Source organism: Myotis lucifugus, unplaced genomic scaffold (genome assembly GCF_000147115.1).
Source record: "Myotis lucifugus unplaced genomic scaffold, Myoluc2.0 scaffold_273, whole genome shotgun sequence".
NCBI classification, from domain to species: Eukaryota; Metazoa; Chordata; class Mammalia; order Chiroptera; family Vespertilionidae; genus Myotis; species Myotis lucifugus.
Window position 1 is genome coordinate 1,563,005 of NW_005871321.1, and position 7,147 is coordinate 1,570,151.

Genomic DNA, 7,147 nt, shown 5'->3' on the forward strand with positions numbered 1-7,147 from the left:
AACACATACGTATTTATAGATTCTTTTAAAGATAAAATGGGATCTCACAAAAGGCATGTTTTAAAACGTCGTTTTTATGATCATGATGCAGGTTGGGGTGAGTCCCAAGACCACATAAAGCCAACCCCTTTAGGACCCTCCCTGCCCCAAGGAGACCCCACCTTCCACCAGCCAACTTCCACCTAGGACCCTACAGCCTCGGAGGAAGGGAGCCCAGGGTGCTCTGGCCCCATCTCTCCAAATTCCTGAGGAAGAGAGAGCTCTGCCCTTCCTGGCTCTACTCCTTGTCATTAGATGCTGCGACTAGTAGGTCCCTTTCATCAAAGCCTTCTCCTGCGGGCAGTCACAGCAGCCCCAAGGGGACTGTCTCAGGGGCATCGGGAAGGGTACTGAGGGTCTGTCCTGAGAATTGCCCTGCGATTCGGGCCGGAGCCTCTTACCCGTGCTCTGAGCCCCGGAGTGGGGCTGCCCCCGGGTTCCCGAGGAGCAGGAGAGAAAAGGCGCCCTGTCTGGGCGGGAGGGCAGGCAGAAGGGGACTCCCCAGGCCTGGGACAAAGGGCTCTGGGGCCCGCCCCCAGGAGCAGGCTTGAGGCTTCACTGACTCCTGGGGGGGTGGGGGGGGCTCAGGACCGGGCAGCAGACTTGAGTGCAGGCCCCTAGGAAGGCTTCGATCTTCCCCTGCCTCTGCCCAGCTGAACGCAGCCGTGAGGAAGGCCAGGAGTGATGAGGCCACCCTGTTTCTCGGGGGGGGGGGGGGGCGGGCAGGGGGGCCTCTTCTGGCCTGGTGTCCTGCACCTGCTGTTCGGCCCATCACACTTGCTGCCACAGAGACAGTCATGAGTCCTCAGTTAAACAGGTTGATGGAGCTGATAAGGAACTAAAGCCCGGAGCCCTCAGCACCTCCCTGGGTTCCCAGCCGGCCAGCGCGCGAAGGGATGCGAGTCCCCGCTGACCCGGGAACTGACCTGTCCGAGCACGGGTTCTATAGACAGGAATGCGACCGCTCACCGGGAACTGAAGTTACTGGGTCACTGCGCCCAGAGGAAGACGGCCTGCTACAGGGAGCGCTGATGTGCTCTCCTCCATGTCATCCTGGACCGGAATAAATGGAATAAGAGAGGTTACGTTTCCAGAGCGCTTTCATTTTTTGAAGAGTTCAATGCCAGAGCACTGGGCCTCATTGCTTTGCCATGTTTCCTTTATAAAAACTCCCTTTAACATGTCCAGACCCTGTGTGTCACTTCTGGAGACTCCAGGAGGCCTTAGTACAGTGGTTCTCAACCGTCTGGCCCTTTAAATACAGTTCCTCATGTTGTGACCCAACCATAAAATTATTTTCGTTGCTACTTCATAACTGTGATGTTGCTCCTGTTATGAATCGTCATGTAAATATCTGATATGCAGGATGGTCTTAGGCGACCCCTGTGAAAGGGTCGTTCGACCGCCAAAGGGGTCGCGACCCCTAGGTTGAGAACCCCTGCCTTAATAGCATGAAGCTCCTGCATGTGGCAGCCCCCAGGGAAGGGGACTCCGGGCGAGTCCCAGCAACCTGCTCCCTCCCAACTGGGCCCCGGGGGCTCTGCTGTGGAGTCTCAGGGCCGCGGTGTCCTCTGCACCAGGCACTGGGCACAGGGACAGACGTGACACGTTAGGGGGCCACTGTGACTCCACACGGACAGGGTGCGCTGTGCGGGTTTGTACCCACCTCCCCGGCCTTTCCGGGCACTGTGGATTCCCAGCGTGGGCGAGCCACAACCCACCTTGCCCCGGGAGGGGAGGTTTCTTGTGTCTGACTCGGGACTTGAAGCTGGCTGGTTGCTAACTCTTCTCTTCTGGCAGCCGGGGCTGGAGAAGAAGGGCCGGCCTGGGAGGGAGGGAGTGGCGGGCACTGCTCAGTGGCCTCCGGGTCCTCATGGCCCAGAGTTCCTAACACAGAGGAAGCGGCCTCAGGGATCCTGCCTCAGCAGGAATGGAACTCCCTGAATCTGTGATGTCATAAGAAAACTGAAGTGATTTCCCAATTTTAAAAAATATATATTTTTATTGATTTCAGAGAGGAAGGGAGATAGAAACATCAAAGATGAGAGAGAATCATTGATTGGCTGCCTCCTACACGCCCCCACACTGGGAATCAAGCCCACAACCGGGGCATGTGCCCTGACCGGGAATCGAACCATGACCTCCTGGTTCAGAGGTCGATGTTCAACCACTGAGCCACGCCGGCTGGGCTCCTGAATGGTTTTCTAATAGATGTGTTACAGCTCCCCTCTCTGAACTCATGACTAGGGCATTATGACCTCTGACTTTCGGGACAACCAGCAGTGACGCTGGTCCAGACCACCACGTGTTTCTACCACTGTCCACTCCACCCCATGTTTCCACCACTGTCCACTCCACCACGTGTTTCCACCACTGTCCACTCCACCACGTGTCTACCACTGTCCATTCCACCCCGTGTTTCCACCACTGTCCGCTCCACCACGTGTTTCCACCACTGTCCGCTCCATCATGTGTTTCCACCACTGTCCCCTCCACCACTTTTCCACCACTGCCCACTGCTGTGTCCCACCACTGTCCACTCCACCACCTGTTTCCAGACAGTGCCATCTGATTCCCCACAATAACGAGCAAATTCATGGCTCTGGAGGAAATAAAACTAGGTCTTTTCTTTCCTATCCCCTAGTGCTAACTTCACGAGACAGTGATAAAGGAACATTCTGATCCTCTTAAGCACTAACGTGGCAAATGAATAAAGGTGAGTGAAAATTCCCCGCGCTCGCTCTGTATCGATGCCTGTGGAATCAGTTCCACCGCTGCCAGCCGGTACCAGCCGAGGGGGAGTCCTGAATGTGTGGCCGCGGGACTCGGCATCGTGGAAGTAATTGGATGGCGGCACCCTCAGCACTGCGTTCAGGACAGAAGCTGTGCCTTCGCTAGTAGCGGGGGTGGGATGGCGGAGGGCTGCTGGCTTCACTCTGCGTCTTCTTCGCATTGTCTTGTCAGGAGGAGCCACTATCCAGTCCCAAGTGAGCCTGGCAGTGCCCCCTCCATGCGGTGTTTAAAACGCTTCCCTGGTGAGATGGGAATACTTCCTTTGTTCCCGTCTTTAAAATTAACTGCAGAGTTTTACCCCCACCAGTGAGGTGTTTAAATCAAAACTGCCTTCCCTGGTGAGAAGAAAAACACTTACTTTGTTTCCTTCCTTAAAATTAACTGAGGTTTTTTGAAAATGCATCCTATTCAACCAGCATAGGAGGGGAGAAGAGACGGGGTTTTAAATGCTGCTTTTGGTGGCTCCTCGAAGGTTTCCAGCACATTCTTTCTAAATGTCTAGACCCCTTCTCGAACGCTCTGCTGTCCTCTGCTTTCTCCCCCTCCCCACTGCATTTTAGAGCATTGGTCTCACTGGTGTGACCCTTGGCAGGGCGTTAGCAGGAACCCGCTGGATGAAGGAATAACTCCATGAGCCCAGATATTCCTGAGGAGCCGGCAGATTTTCCACAAGCCCACGCTCCTTGTTCAATGGAGTTAAAGAAATAGCTTATTAAAATTAAAACTGGTTTCCAGGATTAATAACGAGGGGGTGCGATAGATTTGGCTAATGGTGCTCCCTGCCCCATTTTTCTCAGGGGAGTCCAGAGGTGGCCCTAACTTTCCTAGGCATCCAGCTGGTCTTTGAGATGCGAGGCGCTCTGTGGTCACCGCCTTTTGCAAGGTGCAGCAGCATGGAGGAGAGAGAGAGAGGCAAGTCTGGACTTCTACAGGTCAGAAGTCCCCGTGGGGCACAGAGGAGAAGATAAAGAACCAAGCTACACCCTCCCCAGATAAACTCTCCAAAGGAAAGGGGAGGGGAGGGGAGGGAACCGATAGGGTGAGACTGGGGGTGTTTCCCTGTGCAGTACCCCGGGTCTGCCACCTTACCCCCAGCCTGGGCTTCAGAGGGAGGGGGAAAGGGAAGGCGAGGTGAGGAAGGAGGATGAAAACGCCAGTCGGCTTGGGGGACCCTTGAGCAGGTGTGGCCCAGGCCTCATTCCCAGCAGGACCCGGGGAAGCCGCAGGGCACCCCTCCTCCACGCAGGTGGCCTGGCGAGGAGAGATGTCTGCGGGGTGTCTGAGCTAGCGGACCCGAGAGAGCCTCAGAGAGCACCTGCATCCAGCAGGGATGACGACCAGTGGATGCTTACTACACCTGGAGAGTCCTCTGAGCTACAGAGGCACCACTGCAGGGATGAGGAGGAAGCAGTGGCCTACAGGGACCTAGACGGACCAAAAACTGATAGGGGAGATGGCTATTTCACGGGAAGCCGGGCACTCCTCACCTCGGCCCCCAGCTCCAGCCCCTGTGCTTCAACACGGTAGGAGTTCCCTGGAAAGGATGCTCGAAATCCTGAAATGCAAATGGGTCTCCCCACCCTCTTCATGGAACTGGACTTTAAAACAGAAAATGAATTCAACCATAGAAAAACAGCTACATCTCTTTGCACACCGTGGATTTCTGGACTGAGATTTGTACCTGCTAAAACACAGTTCATTTGTAAAGGCATTATTTTCATAAACCAAAGAACTAATCATCAAAACTGCATCATCTATAATAATAAAAGCACAATATGCTAATTAGACTGGAAGAAGCCAGGGCTGCGAGGGAAGCCAGTGCCGGCAGCCAGGGGAAGGAAGGTCTACTCTTGCACGAATTTTGTGCATCGGGCCTCTAGTTACCAAATAAAACCTAAAACACGTTTCTAAAGTTCACTTATTGAATGTAAGCTATGTACCAGGTACTGACCTATTCTCTTTAATACACGACCTCTTTTACACGACCCCCATTTTACAATTAAGACAATGAAGACTTAGAGAAGTTAAATAATTTGCCCAAGGCCACAATGGTGGTACAAAATGGAGCCAGAATTCAAACCCAGGAAGGTCTGACTCCTAAAGCAATACTGTTAACTGATGTAAGCGACACATGTCCACTCATCTGGCTTCCCAGCTCTCTCCACGAATACTTCTAGGTCCTCTGCTGCTCATTCAAGGCAATTGTTACCAAACCCAAGTTTGCATGCCCAACTCTTCAAAGGACAAAATAAAAAACATCAGAGTTTGGAGTAAGGAAAGGTTTATTGACCAAGAAGGTGCCAACTGAGAAGATGGGAGACTTACGGTACCTCAAACCTATCTTGCTCGCTGGACGAGACTAAGGGATTTTAAGGGGTTCGGAGGAACAGGTACGGGGAAGTGCTGGTGGGGCAAGTTTTAGTTGAAGGACCTTGGAACTTGGCCATTTATGATAAAGGGTCATCAATACCAGATCTTCCTGGGCAGTGGACTCTGCTTCTGAAGGTTATGTCCTGGTCCTTTAGCTTCTGTCCTGGTTGTGTAGGGAGCGGGTGGGGAGTGGCAAGATTTTGGTTCTGGGTGCAGCGGGAGGTCAAAGTTCTCTCATCTGTGCAACCTCTGGCTACCTGACATGAGGTTGCGGTCTGTTATCTCTTAAAAGCAACTCAGTCTCTTGTTAAACAGGATAAAACCATTCTGAGCTGGTTCTGCGGTTGCACAATCACACACTTGTGCACAGAGCCCTCGAAAAAACAAACACAAATGTCCTGTGGTTGCACAATCACACACTTGTGCACAGAGCCCTCGAAAAAACAAACACAAATGTCCTATCCTTCCTACTCCTAGTTTCCAAATTTCCCAACAATTAAGTGGATTGTTACTGTTGTAATTTTAGTGCCTGGACCTCAGTTCTAAAGATTTTTTAAAATTGATTTTGAGACAGAGAAGAAAGGAGGCAGAGGGAGAGAGGGAGAGAGGGAGAGAGGGAGAGAGGAAGAGAGGGAGAGAGGGGGAGAGGGGGAGAGGGGAAGGACATATTATCAGGTGAGGATTTAAAAAAAGAAAAGCACAAATATCACCTAGGTATGTAATAATAGATTCTTTTACCTGATCTCCCCCCTGCCTAAGAATTCATGGAAGAAAAGACCATATTTTCCATCTTAAATTGCATCTGAAGTTAAAGGGTTTCCTCATTCTTTCACCCCTCCAAAGTCTCAGCAATTTTCCCTGAAAAAGAAGAGCAAAACCTGAAGCAAAATCCCAAATTAAAAAATTTTGTTTAGCCTATGTTTCTATGCCGTTTCTTTTGGCATGGCAGCAAAGTGGGCAATATGACTTTCACATAATACTGTAGTTAAATTTTTATTATTCCAGCATGTATATAGGGTGGGGCAAAGGCCTACTTGAAAGTTTATTCTTGTATACATGTATTCTTAATGATTGTATTATTTGCCATATAAGCAACTGGAAACTACTTTTGCCCCACCCTGTATACATTACATGGCGTTTAGAAATTGTTATCTAAGTGACCATTTTTTTCTTGCTTATTCTAATTCAAGCACTTTTCAAAAGCCACATTTAGTAAAAGGAAATGTTTCATTCCGTAATTTAAGATTATTATATAGCACCTGTTGTAGCTTATCACTAACCTTAAAGTACACCTCCACCTGAAATCGGAAACATACAGTGACCGGGCGGCAGTCAGAGCTAAGCGGGGACAGTGCAGGGAGAGGGAAGCAGCGCTGGGAGGGGCGGGATGGCCATGGAGACACACAGGCTCTTCCCACGCCGCCTCCCGGCTGCCGGCCGCGGGCGTCACTGTTTCAGGAAACATGCAGGACGTCCTGTCCTCTGCGCGGCTGGGTTCGACCAGGTCCACCCCGGGGGGCAGCGGGGATCCGCCCGGGGGGGGTAGCGGCGACCCACCCCCGGGGGTCGCGGGCGGACTGCGGGGACCATGAACGCGACCCTGCGCGGCGGGGACGGGCTGTAGACGGCGCCCGCAGGGCCGCCCGGAGCGGGGCCGAGCGTTGAGCCGCATCCTCTCAACCATGACTGCTCGTTCCCGCGGACTCCACGCTCCTAAGGCGCCGCCCGGTCGGCCCCAGAGCGCGTGGCCGGTCTCCCTCCGAAGCAGCGCCCGGAGCGCAGCCGGCGGGACCGGAAGATGGAGGCGGTACTATCGCCCTCTGGCCCGGAGAGGGGTGGGGGGAGGAGACCAGTGCAATACTTTAAACAACGAGGAATTTAAGTTAAAACAGAAAAAGAGATGGAGGCGGGCTTTGGGGTTGGCTTCGCTCAAAACCCGCGTCTC

General features: G+C 52.6%; 1 long non-coding RNA gene across 2 annotated transcripts; it reads right to left on the reverse strand.

The window, feature by feature from the left end:
- Positions 1-783: 783 nt before the first annotated feature.
- On the reverse strand, positions 784-7,139 carry LOC106698952. Of its 2 annotated transcripts, none has more exons than XR_002831809.1 (3): positions 5,941-7,139; positions 1,761-1,985; positions 784-1,092 (listed from the first exon to the last, which is right to left on the reverse strand). It is a non-coding gene; the product is annotated as an uncharacterized LOC106698952 (long non-coding RNA). The 2 variants fall into 2 exon arrangements; XR_002831808.1 differs by lacking the exons at positions 784-1,092; positions 1,761-1,985 and adding an exon at positions 5,604-5,744 and having other exon boundaries at positions 5,941-6,060; positions 6,483-7,139.
- Between the last annotated feature and the right edge of the window lie 8 nt (positions 7,140-7,147).